The sequence below is a fragment of the Lepus europaeus genome, chromosome 4, assembly GCF_033115175.1.
Source record: "Lepus europaeus isolate LE1 chromosome 4, mLepTim1.pri, whole genome shotgun sequence".
NCBI lineage: Eukaryota > Metazoa > Chordata > Mammalia > Lagomorpha > Leporidae > Lepus > Lepus europaeus.
The window spans coordinates 48405129-48425406 of NC_084830.1; positions in this window are offsets into that span (position 1 = coordinate 48405129).

The window sequence follows — 20278 nt, forward strand, 5'->3', positions numbered from 1 at the left end:
TCTGCTGCACTACAACACTGGCTTCTAAAAGCTTAAGTCTTTTAGATAACTTGCAAGATTTACAGCTTCATTAGTGAAAATAATATTTTTATTGAATACAAATGCTGCACAAGACAGCATTATAGATCTTTCATCCACTTGTTCACTCCCCAAATATCTACCATAGCCAGGGCTGGCCAGATCAAAGGCAGAAGTCAGGAACTCCATCCTGGTCTCCCACATGAATGGCAGGGGCCCAAGGTGTGAACCATCATCTACTGCCTTCCCAGGTGCATTAGAAAGAATTGCAATAGTCGGGACTGGACTTGGCACTCCGATACGAGATTACAGCACCACAAGCGGCAGCTTAATCCACCGTGTCACAATGCCAGCCCTATTTTTAAATTTCATTTTATATACCAAATCAGCAATTGGGGCCAGCGTTGTGGCACAGCTGGTTAAGTCACTGCTTGCAAAGCTGTCATCCCATAGGCAGGTGCTAGTTCAAATCCCGGCTGCTTGACTTCTGATCCAGCTCCCTGCTAATATGCCTGAGAAGGCAGCCTATGATGACCCAAGCGTTTGAGCCCCTGCCACCCATGTGGGAGACCCAGATGGAGTTCCAAGTTCCTGGCTTCAGCCTGGACCTGCTTTGACTCTTGTGGCCATCTGGGGAGTGAACCAGCAGATGGAAGATCTCTTTCTCTCTCTCTCTTTCTGTCGCTCTGCCTTTCAAATATATAAAAATCAATAGTTTGGCTTGGGGAAAAATTGTGAAACAATTGGCTTTAGTTAATAAAAAGAGAAATTCAAAGTAACAAAATTATGAACAGAGAAAACCCAACATAACTCAAACATGTATTTTTTTTTTTTTAAGATGTCTTTCATTTATTTGAAAGGTGTAGTTAGAGAGACAGTCTCTGGCCTTCAATGAAGAGCTCTCATCCAGCTTATGTCCTATGGCTCCGAGGCATACCTTCTGTCCTTATCCAATCACCAAATAGATAGGTGGCTGTGGACAATTTATTTAGGTTATATGTTCTTTGTCTCATCTGAAGGTAAGTGTACGTCTCCAAAAAAAGTTGAGGGTCTGACCTTTGGTGCAGTGGTTAAAATACTGAAGGTAGGTAGTGCTGGTGCTGTGGCTTACTGGGTAAAGCCACCACCTGCAGCACCGGCATCCCATATGGGCACTGAAGTCCTGGATGCTTCACTTCCAATCCAACTCTCTGCTATGGCCTAGGAAAGCAGTAGAAGTTGGCCCAAGTCTTTGGGCCCCTGCACTCATGGGGGAGACCCAGAAGAAGCTTCTGGCTTCAGGTCAGCTCAGCTCCTGCCATTGTGGCCATTTGGGCAGTGAACCAATAAACAAATAAATCTTAAAAAAAAAAAAAAAACAAAAAAACAGAAAACCACAGCCACATATTTAAAATAAATACTGATTGGGAAGTTCATATCTTACATTAGAGTGCTTGGGTTCAAATCCCAGCTCCCTTCCTGCTAATGTACACACCGTTGCTGAACAACACAACAAACTGGCTGGAGGCATTGCTGTAGAACCCCCAAACTGAGTCTGCTCACCCCATGCGCAGAAGGCCAATCGCTGACATCTGAGTGGTGGAATAAAGTAGGTGTTTATTGCAGAGCAAGGAGCCTGGCAGCTATTGCTTAATTCCCAGGCTCCCAGAGGAGTTAGGGAGTAAAGGTTTCTCATAGATGGAAGTTGGGGCTGAGAGGTGCATGATCAGCTCCTGTCAAACTTCCTGGTTGGTCAGTGGAGCTCATACCTTCCTTTGATGGGTCTGTGACAGTGTGCTCTTTAGGGAGTTTATGATGGCCAGGTGGGCTCCAGCTGGTCTGGGGGTTCTGTGAAGGTGGCAGCTACATTCTGCACAGACCTTGAGTTGCCCTACACTAATCACAATGGGACAACACTGGCCATCAACGTTCTTATCTATTGGAGAAGCAAATGGCTCCTTGAGTCTGGTGATTGGAACCCTGTAAGGCCAGCTGGATCAGTCCCTTGAATCAGTGGCTTCTTTTTGATAAAGGACAGGTAAAGACATCTTGGGTTAAGGCTGGGTCCTGCTTTCACATTATAAGGGTCTAGTCTCAACCATAGGATGCAGCAGGTGATGGCTGAAGTATTTGGGTCCCTGCCATCCATGTGAGACACCCAAATTGTGTTTCTGGCTCCTGGTTTTGGCTTGGCCCAACCACAGCTGTTGCGATCATTTGGGAAGTAAACAGTAGATGGAAGATCTCTCTCTTTCAAATAAAGTATAAATAAATAAATACAAACTCATAAAATTTTTACAAAAGATTTGAGAACTAAGGTGTATAGAACATTATCACAATTCCTGTCATATTCAGCCCATAAGTGTTAGCTACTTAACCCCTCTACTCTGCAGTTCCAGTGTGTGTGTGTGGGGAGGGGGTGGGTGGGTGGAAGGGGTTTGTATGTGTCAACCTAAGCTCATTATTTTCTCCACCTGAAAACCCCACCCATTTTCATAAACTCCCTCTGAGCCCCATGGGGCAGAGTGCTGCATGAGCCCAGTCCTTTTCCCTTGCCCATTGCTTTCACTGTATTACAAAGTCCTGCAGCTTCTTGGTCCTGGAGATGCTTCATCTCTTCCTGCACCGCCTCTGGCCTGGTGCAGGCCCATCACAGGGCTCATTTCAACTATTCCAAGAGTCTCTGCCTTCACTGCGTCTTCCACTCTCCTCCAGTGACCTGGCTAAAACACTGCTGTGACTGGGTCAGCCACGCCTCTAAACCTTACCGTGTCCGAGTTAACAAGGAAACCAGAGAAGGATCCTGTCTGGTGGCACAACTTGGTGGCTTCTTGCTCTGCCCTCTTTCTCTATCTTTGGAATATTGTGAAATATGTTTGGTCTTTGTCCTAATTTCATGATGAATGGCTTTTAAAATCCTGGGAATCTCCAAAGTAAAAAATGTCTTTTTGTATGTTAATGAAGTGACTGCTGACTGCAGCCTGTAGGTGGCTTCAGGATGGGGGCTGCTCAAAGAAATACCAAGGCGGGATTAGAGGGTTGCTGAGCTTGAGGTGATCACTGATGGCCAATGATTAAAAAAATTAATTTGGGCCAGCGTCGCAGCTCACTAGGCTAATCCTCTGCCTTGTGGCGCCGGCACACCGGGTTCTAGTCCCAGTCGGGGCACCGGATTCTGTCCCGGTTGCCCCCCTTCCAGGCCAGCTCTCTGCTGTGGCCAGGGAGTGCAGTGGAGGATGGCCCAAGTCTTGGGCCCTGCACCCGCATGGGAGACCAGGAGAAGCACCTGGCTCCTGGCTTCGGATCAGCACGATGCGCCGGCCGCAGCGGCCATTGGAGGGTGAACCAACGGCAAAGGAAGACCTTTCTCTCTGTCTCTCTCTCTCTCTGTCCACTCTGCCTGTCAAAAAAATAAATAAAATAAAATAAAAAAATAAAAAAATTAATTTGATTTGATTTATTTAAAAGGCACAGAAAGAGAAAAAAGAGGAGATCTCTCATTTGCTGGTTCACTTTCCAAATTCCTGCAGCAGCCAGTGCTGGGTCAGCCAGAAGCCAAGAGCCTGAAACTCTAGCCTGAAACGTAGGTCTCCTATGTGGGTGGCAGGGACTTGGGTATTTGAGCCATCACCTGCTTGCTGCCTCCCGGGATGAGCACGGGCAGGAAACTGGAATGAAGGGCAGAGTCTGGACTTGAACCCAGGCAGTCCCATATGGGATGCGAGTGTCTTAACAACGCTGTAGCAAATGCCCACCCCACCCCAGAACTTGATGCAATGTGATGAAGCCTCCATAAAAACCCAAAGGACACAGTTCAGAGAGCTTAGCTGAACACCTAAAGTTTCTTGGAGAGTGGTGTGCCTTGCACCCCTTCCCACCTGCCTTGCCTTATGCATCCCTTCATCCATGTCCTTTGTAACACCCTTTACAATAAATAGTAAATGTAAGTAAAATATCTCCTATGGTCTCTGAGCTATTCTAGAAAAAAGCATAGGTAAATTACCAGAGGCTTGAAACTGGCATTGAAAGTGAAGAGCGGTCTTGCTGGGAGGTGGGTGTAGAGGGCCCAGGTTCCTGTTTCTGATGCATGAAAGAATTCAAGGATGAGGCCGGTGCCTTGGCTAAACAGGCTAATCCTCCGCCTTGAGGCGCTGGCACACCGGGATCTAGTCCCGGTTGGGGCGCCGGATTCTATCCCGGTTGCCCCTCTTCCAGGCCAGCTCTCTGCTATGGCCTGGGAGTGCAGTGGAGGATGGCCCAAGTCCTTGGGCCCTGCACCCGCATGGGAGACCAGGAGAAGCGCCTGGCTCCTGGCTTCGGGTCAGCACGATGCACCAGCCGCGGCGGCCATTGGAGAGTGAACCAACAGCAAAAAGGAAGACCTTTCTCTCTGTCTCTCTCTCACTATCCACTCTGCCTGTCAAAAATAAAAAATTTTAAAAAATAAAAAAAAAAAAAAAAGAATTCAAGGATGAGACATAGAGGAAAGTTGGCAGAAGCATAAGATTTATTGGGAAGCACAAGTACACACTCAGAGAGAGTGCAGACCTGCTCTACAGTGAGCTGCAACCCATGAAGTTCAGGGTCATCCCGTTTATGTAATCTGGAAGCATAGGGTTGGTGCTTTGGGTGGAGTTCTGCAGGAATTTGGTGACTTCCCATTTTCTGGCCTATTTAGGAAGTCTCAAAAGTGTGCTAGTGTCAGGTGCATCATGGGAGCGGGAGTGTCAGTCATGACTAATTTTTTTATAATGATAGTAGACTGGGTCATTGCAGGGACTCGGCAGCCATGTTGGATATTGTTAGCTGGGGTGGGGAGGGCCCTGAGAAACAGCTTTGGTAGAATGAGGAGGGCTGTCTGCCTTGAGAGGAGTTTTAAAGGCAGCCCTGGGGGGAGAGTGTGTTGAGATATTTCCCCTGACAAAGAGGATGTCAGAATTGATTTGCAGGACTCCCAAGTGGTGTCTGCTGTGGAATTAATTTGTTGATTGGTAGCTCATAAGGAGAAATCCCCACACATTTTGTGCGGACCAAAAGTCACAAAGTCTTCTGTATCTGAATGTTGAATGAGAATAGAAAAATGCACTGCTTTCCCCAAATCCCCAGAACCTTGAAGGCATTTTTAGTTGTTCGACATAGTCTACCTAATAGCAATTTAATTCCTTGCAATTAAATTCACATTTCTTATCAATCTCCTTCAATTTAAAATACAGTTGTCCCTTGATAGAGTAGATTGGTACAAGGATCTCCCTTAGATACCAAAATTTGAGTGTGCTCAAATCCCTTATATAAAATGGCATAGTATTTGCATATAACCTATGACATGGTCTCCCATATACTTTAAATCATCTCTAGATTACTTACAATATCTAATACAATGTAAATGCTTTGCAAATAGTTGTTATACTGCACTGTTTAGGGGGAAATGACAGAGAAAATGTACATAAACAAGATGCTTTTATTTAGGGGCCGGTACTGTGGCATAGTGGGTAAAGCATCCCATATGGGCGCTGGTTGAAGACCTGGCTTCTCCATTTCTGATCCAGCTCTCTGCTGTGGCCTGGGAAAGCAGTGCAAGATGGCCCAAGTTCTTGGGCCCCTGCATCCATGTGGGAGACCCAGAAGAAGGCCCTGACTCCTGGCTTCAGATCAGCTCAGCTCTGGCGTTGCAGCCATTTGGGGAGTGAACCAGTGGATAGAAAATCTTTCTCTCTCTGTGCCTCTGCTTCTCTGTAACTTTACCTTTCAAATAAATAAATAAATCTTAAAAAAAAAAAAAAAAGATGCAAGTCTGGGTCCAGTGCTGTGATGTAGTGAGTAGAGCCCCCGCCTGCTGTGCCAGCATCCCATTGGGCGCTGGTTTGATTCCTGGCTGCTCCACTTCTGATCCAGCTCTTCGCTATGGCCTGGGAACGTAGTGTAAGATGACCCAACTGCTTGGGCCCCTGCACCCACATGGAAGACCCAGAGGAAGCTCCTGGCTCCTGACTTCGGATTGACTTAGGTCCTGCTGTTGTGGCCATTTGGAGAGTGAACCATGGAATGGAAGACCTCTCTCTCTCTCTGCCTTTGCCCCTTTGTAACTCTCTCAAATGGATAAAGAAATCCTTAAAAAAAAAAAAAAAATGAGTCCAACAAGATGCACTCATCGAGTGCTGAAGAGGGTGGTGGGAAGCTGCAGCCCCGCGAGCCTCCACATCACTCCATTCATGTGGATTCAGCGTAGTTTTTGCGTGCAGCAAATTCAAGTTTTACTTTCCAGAAACTTCTGGAAATTTATTCCTGAATATTTTTGCTGTGTGGTTAGTTGAATCTGCAGATATGGAATCCACAGAGGGTCAACAGTACTCTGAGGAGGCACAATAGAGTAAACCCTGAATGAAGAAAAGCCATCGAGGGGGCGAATGTAACAGCACAGCTGGTTAAGACACTGTTGTGAAGCTGGCATCACAACGAAATTGCAGGTTTGAGTTCCAGCCACTCTGCTTCTAATCCAGCTTCCTGCTACTGCACCTGGGAAGGCAGAGGGTGATTGCCGAAGTACTTGGGTTCCTGCCACCCATGTGGGAGATCTAAATGGAGTTCCTGGTTTCTGGCTTCAGCTTGGCTCACACCTGGCTGTAATGAATATTTAGGGATGAACCACTTGATGGAAAATCTCTCTCTTTGTTTCCCTGCCTTTCAAATAAATGAACAAATAATTAAAAAAAAAATGCCATTGTAGAGAACTCCCAGAATGGGAACACCAAGGAATTGCTTTGATTGGGGCAAGGGTATTTGCCTAGCAGTATGTGAAGAATCTGAAAGATTGCTTTATTTCTTGATTGGACTACTGTTCTAAACAAAATAGATCTTAAGGCAAAGGTGGCCCTTCTGCCACGAACCAGGCATTGGCTGCCTACCCAATGCCACTTATCCTAAACACTTCATCCATGTCTCTAATTCTTCCATCATCTCTGACCACAGGAATCACTAATTGCTTAGAAGCAAATCGTTTCTGAGTAACTCAAGACCTAACCGTGATTCCTGAGTGTGGGATTTATTTTATTTATTTATTTTTAAAGATTTATTTATTGGGGACAGCACAATGGCACAGTGGGTTAAGCTGCCATCTGAGTGCTGGCATCCCATGTGGGTGCTGGTTGGAGTCCTGATTGTTCCACTTCTGATCCAACTCCTTGCTAATGCGCCTGGGAAAACAGTGAAAGATGGCTCAAGTCCTTGGGCCCCTGCACCCATGTGGGAGTCTCAGATGAAGCTCCTGGCTCCTGACTTTGGCCTTTCTCAGCCCTGGCTGTTGGAGCCATTTGGGGAGTGAGCCATAAGAAGAAGACCTCTCTTCTCTCTCCCTCTCTCCTCTCTGTGTAACTCTGCCTTTCAAATAACTAAGTAAATTTAGAAACAAAAAACAAAGGCACATTAGCAGGGAGCTGGATCAGAAGTGGAATAGCTGGGACCAGAACCAGCACCCATATAATGACGCCAAACGCTATGGCTTTAAACCACTCTGCCACAGCACCAGCCCTGAGTGTGGGGAATTTCTTTTTCTTTTTTTTTAAAAAAGATTTAATTACTTACTTAATTAATTAATTTGAAATTCAGAGTTACACAGAGAGAGGAGAGGCAGAGAGAGAGAGAGAGAGGTCTTCCATCCGCTGGTTCACTCCCCAATTGGCCGCAACGGCCACGGCGCCGATCAGAAGCCAGGAGCTTTTCCGGGTCTCCCGCGTGGGTGCAAGGGCCCAAGGCCTTGGGCCATCTTCTACTGCTTTCCCAGGCCACAGCAGAGAGCTGGATCGGAAGCAGCTGAGTCTCAAACCGGCACCCATATGGGATGCCAACGCTTCAGGCCAGGGTGTTAACCCACTGCACCACAGCGTTGGCTCCTTCTTTTTCTTTTTAAAAAAGACTTTATTTATTTGAGAGGTAGAGTTTCAGACAGAGAGAGGGAAAGACAGAGAGAGAGGTCTCCCACACAGGTGCAGGGGTCCAAGCACTTGGGCCACCTTCCACTGCTTTCCAGGCCGTTAGCAGAGAGCTGGATAAGAAGAGGAGCAGCAGGGACATGAACTGGTACCAAAATGGGATGGGGGTGCTGCAGGCAGAGGCTTAGCCCACTACACCGCAGTGCCAGCCCGAGCGTGAAGATTTTAAAACAAGTGCTCTTTTTATCTTTCAATCCCCTGGTCAGTTCCTCTAAGCTAGTGGTTCTCAAGGTGTGCTCCTCAGATCAACATCATCAGCATCACCATGGGAATTTGTTAGAAATGCAAATTCTCAGGCCCTATGCTTGGCTTGGTTGTAGGACAGAGTGGCAAGGAGGGAAAGGTGATGGCTGAGAGAACTGAAGGGCTCAGCAAGAGCGAGGAACAATTGCAATTAGGAGGGAACAAGACTGTGCAGAGTGATAATGATACGGCTGCTCTGGGGAGCCCCAGTGGCTGTGTCCACCAACCAGCTGTGGGGCTGCAACAAGGCACAGGGCCTCCCTGCACTTCAGATTTCTCAGCTACAAAGTGGAAATGATGCTAGGATTGTTGTGAGAAGTAAACAGCACAGAGTGTCTGTGAAGCAGTTAGCATAACGTCCAGCACTTATATAAGAGGTATTGAACAAAGATATTAGGTTCATGAAGGAAGCTAGAAAGCTTGGAGGTTGAAAGATTTCAGATTTCAGATGTACAGTCTGGATTTGGGGCCTAACAAACTGTTTTTTCAGAAGGCCTCCCGTTGGTTCTGAAGCAGGTGCAGAGTCTTTTTAATGATTTATTTATTTATTTGAAAGTTGAAGTAGCAGAGTAGGACAGACAGACAGAGAAAGAGAGAGAGAGAGAGATCTGCCATCCATTGGTTCACATCCCAGATGGCTGCAACAGCCAGGGTTGGGCCAGGAACCGGGAGTCAGGAGCTTCATCCAGGTCTCCCATGTGGGTGCAGGGGTCCACACACATGGGCCATCTTCTGCTGCTTTTCCCAGGCCATAAGCAGGGAGCTGGGTTGGAAGCAGAACAGCCAGGACTTGAACCGGTGTCCATATGGGATGCCGGCTTCTCAGGCAGCATCTTTACCTGCTAGCCACAATACCAGCCCCGAGAGTCTTGAGTCACATTAGAATTACATGGAGAGTTTAAAAAAAAAAAAACAAAAACAAAAAAAACACAACCTTTTCCCTGGGCTGCACTGCAGACCCATCAGACCAGAAATGCTGGGGTGGAGTCCAGGCCTCCACGATTTTAAAGCTCCCCAGAATTGCTAGTGTGCAGCCAAGCCCGAGAATCAATCACTGTTCAGCCTCACGCTAATATAATTTAATAGCTATCACTTATTAAGCACTTATAATGAGCCAAACTCCCAGCTTCCCTGTGAACTTTAGAATTCCCACAACTGCAGGGTGTTGGTATTAGTCCCACTTTACAGAAGCTAATATTGAGGCTTACCAAGGTTTTGCTTCTTGCCCACAGACTCCAAGTTAGTAGAAAAAGGATGCAAATTCAGGATTTTATGACTCAAAATCTGGGCCACAGCCCACTGCCTGATTAATAGAGCTTTCTTACGGCCATCATTAGGGGATGAGCTAGAACTGGGGTAATGTGAGGCCCCAGGGTGGATGCCAGCTCAAGCAGTTGCTGAAAAGCATTCAGCACTCCTGGTGGAGGAGCCCTGGCGTGCAGTGCGACACAGCTGGCTTTCCTGCCACCTCTGCCCAACGCCCAGCTTGACTTAGGCTCCCAGTTCACTCGGGTATAACATGCAGGCGGCAATGCCTACTTAATAGAACTGCTGTGCAGATCAAAATGAGACAATACCCACGAAAGCTGGTGACACACACTCAGAACATGGTATATGTCTGTATACCTCCCTCACAACAGATTCCTCGCCCACTTAAGCCCCAACGGGTTAGGGCCTAGGAGGTGGTGTTGCTGTTGCTGTGAGAATCAGCTTTGGGGGCAGGCATTTCTCAGTTCTTCAGTGTTTTCCACTAGTTAATTTTATTAACCAGTCCCTAAGGTGAGCCAGTTCTTCCTCCTGCCTGCCACTGTTTGGATCACCTCCACCCAGATCTCTGCCTAGATGCATGAATCACCTCCCTTCTCCAGGTTGACAGTCTTCCTGCCAAGCCCCTCCTCTTCTCCCGTCAGCTCAGATCCCTCCTCCTCGCCTGATCAGCCGCCTCCTCCCTGGTGCATCACTTGTAGGTCTCGCCCACCACTGGCCCAAGTGTAAGAAAGTGTAGGCCCGTGTGGCCTTGTGCGGATGACACATATTTTGATACGAACCTCCTGGACTATTTTCACATGGCATCTCCTCCTTACGGAGGACACCCAGCCTCCAGGAAAGGCTCCAAAGGCAGTGACTCAAACTTCTCCTTGTCCACCTAGATTTGCCACACTCTTTTCAGCATCCCACCTCTGCTGGTTAGACAGGTGTATTTTCCTAGACCTAGACAAATTGCAAAGGGGCTTTAGGTAGGGAATGGAACCCATCTATTTTCTTTTTCTTAAAGATTTATTTATTATTTATTTGAAAGGCAGAGTCACAAAGAGGAGGGAGAGAGGGAGAGAGAGAGAGGTAGAGGTGTCTTCCAACCACTGGTTCACTCCCCAAATGGCCGCAACGGCTGGAGGAACATTAGGCATTCTCGGTCCACCCAGGCATACTTTCTCCCCAGACTGGTCTGAAGATCAGATGAGATCATCAACATAATGTGTTGTGAGTTGGAATGAGATGCACGCATGTAGAATGTTATTATCGACGGCTTCTTGGAGGGAAGCTCCTATTTACAATTCTGTTTTTCCTCCTTCTTGCAGACACAACCAGTTGCTCCCGTCTGGGGACTCTGGTCCAGCCAGCTGAACTCAAGGGGGACGGGAATCTGACTCTCAGGCTTCCCCTGAGGAAATGGCTTACCTGATGAGAGAGTACCTGCACATCCATGCAATTTGCAGAGCGCCATCAAAACTGCTCAAAACAACCCCACTATTAAGCTCAAAGGCCAATTTCCGTGGCAGAAAAAATACAGCTCATTCCATAGGAAGTAAACCATCACTGTCACTAGCACTGGTAGCCACGTCTAATAGAGCAAGGGCCCCTGTCTGTGTCCCGTGAGGGCTCCCTGGAAGACGAGCTAGCGTGAACTCTAAAGACCGGAGCAAAAAATTAAGACAGATAAACTTAAAAATCTGAGAATTCTATCTATTACCCCTTTTTTCTCTCTCAAACCAGGAGAAGGTATTGATTCTGTTTCGGTGGAAATATTCCTGTCTACCTCCCTTTCCACTCTCAGCCAAATCACAATGACCTGAAGCTTCCTGTGGAGAGCCCAGTTCCTTTAGCTATGAATTCAGTAGGTCTGGGATGGGACCAGGAAGCTTGACCACACACACACACACACAGCCAAGTTGGGACCCTCTCCTATTTGGGGTTTGTGGGTGTTCCTCTCTGCTGTAACATCTGTTCTCAAAGACGTTTTCCTTTCTCTCAAAACCTGATTTTCCAACTGCAGAGGGTTTTCAATGTGCTTACACTCCTGGAAGCAGCCTTGTCCCGGTCATCAGCTTCTCTCCTCATCTTACCCAGCAGCTCCGCTGTATTTGAGGTGAAGCACCACACCCTGTTGGCTTGCAACACTTTCAACTTTTTTTTTTTCCCATGTTAGACTCTCCTATCTCCTAATTTTTTTCTCAGCTTTTTTGCTGACTCCACCCTTGCCTCCCTCCTCCAGGTCCTGTGCCCAGGAGCTCTGGCTGGGCTCTCTTTTCTGTCTTCTGTGTTGTGTCTCTAGGTGATCCCATTTAGGTTCTAGGCTTTAAGCACTACCCAGATACTAATAGCCTTTTACAGCCTGCCTCTATTTTTTTTAAAGATTTATTTATTTATTTGAAAGGCAGAGAGAGAGAGAATGAGAATGAGATCTTTCATCGCCTGGTTCACTTCCCAGATATGTGCAACAGCCAGAGCTAGGTCAGGCCAAAGCCAAGAGCCTGGAGCTCCACCTCCCATGTGGGTGACAGGTACTCAAATACTTGGGTCAACTTCCGCTGCCTTCCCAGGTGCATTAGCAGGGAGCTGAATTAGAAGCAGAGCATCTGGGACTCAATCCAGCACTCCCATATGGGATGTTGGTATTGCAATTGGCAGCTTAACCCCCTGCACCACAATGCTGGCCCCTCTACTTCTACCTTCTTGTGCCTACTTGTGCCTACAAGCTGCCTACTTGTGTCTCTCTCGGATAATTCCTGGGCATCTCAAACTCAACATGTCCACAATAGAGCTCTCCCACGCAAATACCACTAGCCTGGCCCTGCGTTCCTCCCCACTCTACTAACAGCACCACCACCGTGCCATTATCCAAGGGAAACATCCAGCAGTTGTCTGTGCTTGCTCTTACCTCCCTCGTCCACTGCCTAACAGAGCCCAAATCCTCACACTCCTCACTCCCTCTCTGCTACTCCTCTTGTCCATGCCACCATTTTTCACTGACAATTGGTCCTTAATTGGTCTCTGCCTCCGTTCTTGCCTCCTACAAGTCGATGCTCCATTGAGCACTATTAAAAATGTGGCTTTGGATCCCTGTCCTGTTGCAAACCCTCTCATGACTTCCATTTCGTATAGAAAGTCCAACCCCTGAGGCCAATGTTGTGGCATATCAGGTAAAGCTGCCAACTGCAATGCTGGCATCACATACGGGCACCAGTTCGAGTCCTGGCTGCTTCACTTCCAATCCTGCTCCCTGCTTGGGAAAACCAGTGGAGAATGGCCCGGGTGTTTGGGCTTCTGTACCCACATGGGCGACCTGGATGAAGCTCTTGGCTCCTGGCTTCAGCCTGGTCTAGCCCTGGGCATTGCTACCATCTGGGGAATGAACCAGCAGGTGGAAAATCTCTTTCTCTCTCTCCCTCTTCTCTTTATCTGTCTCCCTCTCTTCCTTTAACTCTGAGTTTCAAACAAATAAATGAATCTTTAAAAAAATTAGGAAAACTCCTTATTTTGGAGCGAATGAAGTCTAAAGAATACAGCCCTGGCCCCTCTCAATGCTGTCCCCTCTGCCAGTGAGGCTGTGCCCACAGATCTATGCATTACAGACGTCTCAGCATTTAGGTCTCAGCTCAAACATCATCCCTAAGAGAGACTGTTCCTAACTCCCCCAACCTGCCCAGCCTTCCTCATTGCCTGGCTTATTTTCTCCATTGCCCTTGCACGATCTGAAATTTTAATCCATCTCTTTGCTTACTGGCTTAGTGCTGGTCCAACCTCACTAGAAGGCAGGCTCTGTCTCCATGAAGCACTTGCTAGGTAAACATTTATTGAAGCAATCGCTCATTCATACCAGTGTACCGATGACTGACAGGTACTCCAAGCATTCCTCTTTTTGGGGGCATCACCCTTCAAGTGGGAAGCAAAGCTTTAAGATCTGGGAAAAGCGGGCTGGTAAGACTTCAGTCATCAGTTTACTGAGGAGCAATTCTTCACCACTCCCAGGAGAAGTCATCGCTGTCTCTGCAGAGGCCACCCCGCTTTTCTGCCTGTACTTGCTTCTGGAGCCCCTCCAACTTTCCTGGGAGGTTCCCTCACAAACCTGTCCTTCCCAAACTGCACGCACTCGCTTCTCGCTGACAGCCAGGGAAGCGTCCAGGCTGGGAGAGTCTTGTTTGCCGTAGCCACACCTTGTGAGCCTCCTCACAGGCAATGCCGGGGTCTGCTGAGCCCTTGGACCCCCGGCGTCCCAGCACTTCTCAGCAGCAGGCTGCCTCTTCAGCCTGGTCTGTCCACACTCTTACTCCGCCTACCTGAGCAGCCCAGCCCTGGTTGCCTGTACCTTCTCCAACCTGTGCCTTGTCTAGCTTCCTTAACTGGCTAGAAGCCTAAGCCAGCCTCCAGCGGCTCCGTTTCTGGAAACATCTCACCATTTATGCTGCCGCAACTCTGCCCTCTAGTGGCTGAAGCTGGAAACACACACCTCTGATGGCAGACAGCCCTGCGTTGTTCGTGGAAGGACTTTGGGTGGCAGAGAATCCCTCAGCTTAAGGGAGTTCAGAAGAACTGCTAGTTCTGTGGCATGGTGACGGCCACAGAATTTCCATATTCAGGTCACACTCTCCCCTTTCTTTTCTCCAAGGCCCGTGTTGGTGACAGGGATGGCAGTTACTCCCATGAGTGGATTGAGAGTTTGGACTCTCCTGATTGACACATATTCTGTCAATGTTTGGTCTCCATTTATTTGATGAGAGTGGAGAGAAACTAGCTTTCTATTAATAAAATTTTCTCAAACCGAGGAATTGTTTTTAAAGATTTATGTATTTGAAAGACAGAGTTACAGAGAGGCAGGGGCAGAAAGAGAAAGAGAGAGAGAGAGAGGGAGAGAGAGAGAGAGAAAGGTCTTCCAGCCACTGGTTCACTCCCCAGATGTCTGCAATGGCCAGAGCTGCACTGATCCTGTGTCAGGAGCCAGGAGCTTCTTCTGGGTCTCCCACATGGGTGCAGGAACCCAAGGACTTGGGCCATCTTCTACTGCTTTCCCAGGCCATAGTAAAGAGCTGGACTGGAAGTGGAGCAGCCAGGTCTCAAACTGATGCCTACATGGAATGTTGGCACTGTAGGAGGTGGCTTTACCCATTATGCTGGCCCCAAACTAAGGAACATAGGATTTTCCCAGCTAGGAAACTTCCTGGGAAGCTTAATATTTTTTTTTCCTTTTAAAGTTAACCAGTATCTGACAGCCATTAGCATAGATTAGATTTGCCTATTGTTGAACTTCATAGAAATGGAATTGGGCAGTATGTATTTTTGCGTGGGTGTGTCTGACTTACTTTGATCAGTGTATTTTTGAGATTTATTCATGTGGTTCATGTAACAGTTCTTTTCACTGCTGAATATTCCACTGTGTGGAGATACAACAGTGTATTTGTCCAATTTCTTTTTGATGGACATTTAACTATTTCAGGTTTTTTTCAGGCTATTATGAATAAAGCTGTTATGATGTCTTCTGTACAACTCTTCATGAAGGTATATTTCAGTTTGTCTTGGGAAATTATTTAGGAGCAGAATTGCTGGGTCATGGGGCATATAATCAAGTTTATTAGAAACTACCAGGTTTCCAAAGAGGTGGTGTCATTTCACATTTTGGGAGACCTATGAAACTGTCCATAGCACAAGTAACAAAACCACTCACACTCAGTGACCAGCCTGACGCTATGCCCGATTCACCATGGGAACTTCATTGCTTGTGATCACCAGATGCCAGAAAACTGCCAGCTGTGGGCCGGCGCCGTGGCTCACTTGGCTAATCCTTTGCCTGTGGTGCCGGCATCCCACATGGGCGCCGGTTCTAGTCCCAGCCGCTCCTCTTCCAGTCTAGTTCTCTACTGTGGCCCGGGAAGGCAGTGCTTTCCCAGGCCATAGCAGAGAGCTAGATAGGAAATGGAGCAGCTGAGACTCAAACTAGCACCCATATGGGACGTATTGCAGGAAGAGGCTTTACCCGCTATGAGACAATGCTGGCCCTCCCTGGCTCCCAGTCCTGGTCTTACCAGCATCTTAATTGCTGGCCCCTAATACTAGCCCCCACATCTTTTAAACTATATATTCTCACTGCTTAAGATGGAGACTGGCAATATCAGTTAGAGCCTGTTGCTAATAATAGAAGCCTGATTCTGAGTAATCTAAACAAAACAGAATTAACGGAGGGGCTGAGATCATAGCATCAATGGGAAGGGTAGAGAGAGAGGTTTGGGAGTAAGAAAGGACCAGGGCTGCTCTTCTTCTTTGTTAAGATATTTTATTTATTTATTTTGATTTGAAAGAGAGAGAGAGAGATCTTCCATTTGCTGGTTCACCCTTGTAATGGCCAGTGCTGGGTCAGATTGAAGCCAGGAGCCAGACGCTTCATCTGAGTCTTCTATCATGGGTGGCAGGGGCCCAAGTACCTGGGCCGTCTTCCACTGCTCTCCCAGGTGCATTAAGTAGAGCAGCTGGGACTCACACGGGCACCCATATGGGGTGCTGGCATTGGAGGCCGTGGCTTCACCTGCTGTGCCACACCACTGGCCCTAGGGATGTCCTTGAAAGACAGGAAGTAGAAGTGAGAAAAACCATTTTGCAACTGGAGCAAACTGGTCGAACTTCTACCATTTTTCATTTCCTTGGCTGGCAACGTTCAGGAGAGGAATACCTAACTGCTGTCCAACCCCACCCTTAGCCACGAGAGCATAACTTGCCAAGGAGGTGATAGGTTTCTTGAAGGGAAAATTAAGCATTGTTGGGAAGGGAAAGTCAAAACCTACTAGCAAGGAAGACAATAAACACCCACTCTATCAGCACACAACAAACACTCAACTATTCGGTATGTGAACAGAATGAGTACTTGGAAATTTTGTTTCCTGCCCTACTAACCTTTAGCATTCACTAGCTGCCTCCAATAGCCTTTTGCTGTGGTCTGAATGCTTGTGTCCCCCTGGATTTGTAGGCTGAAACCCAACCCCTAATGTCGTAGTGTTAACAGGTGGATGAGCAGATGCCGAAGGCGCCACCCTTCTGAATGGGATTGGTGCCCTCATAGAAGAGGACTCGGGGAGCTTGTTGACCCCTTCTGCCATGCGTGGACGTGCCAAGGAGGCACCGTCTAGGAGGAACAGGCCCTCACCACCTCCGCTGGAGACTTGCTCTTGAACTCAGCCTGCAGAGCTGTGAGCTCTAACTTCTGTTGTTGATCCCTCGGGCAGTCTAAGAAACTGTGACAGCAGGCCAGAGGGGCTGAGATACCTCTCATTTACCAGCCTTCCATTTGGTGGGCAGCCACTTCCATTGGGTGGTCCTCTGTCTTTTCTGCCAGGAAATGTGCTTGTCCTCTGAGATTCACCCAAAATGATCGACCTCTTTGAAAGCATCCGTGTCCGTGTTCCACCCTGTGCTCTTGTAGTACACTCTGTGCAGTTTAATACGGCAGGGAATGCAGTACACTGATAACTTCCCTTTAGACAGCAGGCTCCCCCGGATTGATTCTTTTGATTTGTAGCGAAAGTAGCCTTACTGGGTGGCCGTTGTGGCTCAGTGGATGAAGCTGCCACGTGGGATGTCTGTGTCTCATATTGGAGTGCTTGGGCTGAGTCCCAGTTACTCTGAATTTCCAATTTGGCTTCCTGTGAAGGCACCTGGGAATCAGCACATGGCAGTCCAAGTACTTGGGTTCTTACCACCCACGTGGGAGACCAAGATAAAGTTCATGGCTTCTGGCTTCTGGCTTCAACCTGCCCAGCCCCAGGATTTAACCAACAGATGGGAGATTCCCCACCGCCTTCTCTCTGTCACTCTGCCTTCCAAATAAGGTAATTATTATCTTTTAAAGTCACTCCTACTGATCTCGCAAGATAGACCTGCCTCCTGCTCTCTTTGACCTCACATTCTAGAAGGGAGACAAAGATTCAAATTCCACGTCAGCATCTGCACCTGAGAAAGAGGCCTTGCTGATTTCCATGCAGCTGTGTTGAGATGATGACGTTGTTCGATAGAAACCTGCCCCCGGAGGCCAAGAGCCAGAGATCTGCTCACTCTTAGAGCAGTAGGGGAAGGTGCTAGAATGTGACATCATTAAGAACTATGATTTTGGGGCTGGTATTGTTGCGCAGTGGGTTAAGCCACTATCTGTGACACCGGCATCCCATTCGAGGGCCGGTTCAAGTCCTGACGTCTCTGCTTCTGATCCAGCTTCCTGCTAATGTGCCATGGAAAATATCAGAAGACAGTCATTCTGCCTGGGCCCCTGCCACCCATGTGGGAGACCCACATAGAATTCCCTTCCCCTGGCTTCTACCTGGACCAGTTCTGATTGATGTGGCCATTTGGAGGGTGAACTGATGGATGCAAGATCTCTCTCCTCTCTCTCTCTCTCTTCAAAAAAATAAATCTTTTTTTTTTTTAAAAAAAGAACTATGGTTTGTGCATGGAGAAGGCAGAGCTGCAGCCGAGGGTGCCTGATGCAGCCTGCACCACGACAAGCTTCAGGAGGTGAGTATCAGCTGGGAAGCCAGCAGGAATAAGAGCAAAAGTCTGTGAGGTGGCGTATGGGAAACAACAGTCCCATGTGCACCAACAAGGAGCTTGGGGCCAAGTTTACAGAGTGCAGTGGAAGCCCTCAGGGATATGATAACGCAGTTTCCAGGTGAACACACTTTCTACATAGACGGCTGATGTGCAGGAAGTAGTTGGATGTGTAAAGGGAGGGCCTTGATGGAGAGATACAGCTGGCTGTTGATTGACTGGCAGTGGGGAATTCCATGCGGGTGATGGACTTCTTACGATGGAGATGTGTGAGACATAAAGACTTTCCTTTAGGCAAATCAAGTTTCCTGGAGAAAAACCATTGGACTTCCAATTGGAGCCCTAAGGCGCTTTTTCCTCTGAAGGCTTTTCCAATTGTCACATCTTTTTCCCTCCTGGCAGTAGAATGCGTCACTCTGAATTTAGCGCCTCTGCACAGCACCAGGTGTTTGCATTATTTCACATGGGAAGGGCCGGCAAAGTGGTTTGAGCAACACTTTAGACACAGAAGCCCCGTTAGGAATCACCTACCCTACTCCAACTAATAACTTCTCTGTAAAGATAACTATTTTAAAAAAAGAAAAGATCCAACTTCCAGTGTTGTGAGTTTGGCAGCTTAACCCCTTTTTTTAAAAATCAGTGTGGATTGGGGCTGGCGCTGTGGCACAGCGGGTTAAGCTGCCATCCATAGTGACAGCATCCCTTATAGGCACCAGTTCGAGTCCTGGCTGCTGCATTTCTGATCCAGCTCTCTCTCATGTGTCTGGTCAAACAGCAGAAGGTGGCCCAAGTGTTTGGGTCCCTGTATCCATGTGGGAGACCCAGAAGAAGCTCCTGGCTCCTAGCTTCAGCCCGGCCCAGGCCTGGCTGTTGTGGTCATATGGAAAGTGAACTTGGCCGGCACCGCGGCTCAATAGGCTAATCCTCTGCCTTGTGGCGCCGGCACACCAGGTTCTAGTCCCGGTCGGGGCTCTGGATCTGTCCCGGTTGCCCCTCTTCCAGGCCAGCTCTCTGCTGTGGCCCAGGAGTGCAGTGGAGGATGGCCCAAGTGCTTGGGCCCTGCACCCCATGGGAGACCAGAAGAAGCACCTGGCTCCTGGCTTCGGATCAGCGCGCCAGCCACAGCACACCAGCCGTGGCGGCCATTGGAGGGTGAACCAACGGCAAAGGAAGACCTTTCTCTCTGTCTCTCTCTCTCTCTCACTGTCCACTCTGCCTGTCAAAAAATAAAAAATAAAAAATAAAAAATAAAAGCAAGTGAACCAGCAGATGAGAGACTTCTCTCTCTGTTTCTCTCTCTCTCTAACTCTGACTTTAAAATAAATAAATAAATCTTTAAAAAAAAAAAAAAAGAGAGAGAGCCTGCGCCGCGGCTCAATAGGCTAATCCTCCGCCTTGCGGCGCCGGCACACCGGGTTCTAGTCCCGGTCGGGGCACCGATCCTGTCCCGGTTGCCCCTCTTCCAGGCCAGCTCTCTGCTGTGGCCAGGGAAGGCAGTGGAGGATGGCCCAAGTGCTTGGGCCCTGCACCTGCATGGGAGACCAGGATAAGCACCTGGCTCCTGCCATCGGATCAGCGCGGTGCGCCGGCCGCAGCGCGCCAACCGCGGCGGCCATTGGAGGGTGAACCAACGACAAAAAAGGAAGACCTTTCTATCTCTCTCTCTCTCTGTCCACTCTGCCTGTCAAAAAAAAAAAAAGAGTACATGTGTACTTCAAAATGTTTATGGAAAATGGGATTAAAGATAAGCTTATTTTGGTGCAAAAAAATTTGAAATCTGTATAGTTTTTTCATGATATGCATTTTCCATGAGCTTTTAAAAGACCTCTTGTTTACTATGAACTCTCAAAAAAAAAAAAAAATCATTCAGGGCCGGTGTTGTGGGGCAGCAGGTTCATCTATGCATTGCTACACCAGTATTCCATATCAGAGGCCCAGCTGCTCTGCTTCTGATCCAGTTTCCTGCTAAGACACTTGGGGAGGCAGCAGAAGATGGTCCAAGTGGGCCCCTTCCTCTCGTGTGGGAGACCTGATGGAGTTCTTGGCTCTTGGTTTTGGCCTGGCTGTTTAAGCCATTTGTGGAGTGAACCAGTGCATGGCAGATCTCTCCTCACCCCCCCCCCCCTTCTGCCTTTCAAATAAATCAATCTTTTTTAAAAGTCACTTTTCTGGGGGCCAGCGCTGTGGTGCAGCAGGTTAATTCCCTGGCCTGAAGCACCGACATCCCATATGGGCGCCGGTTCTAGACC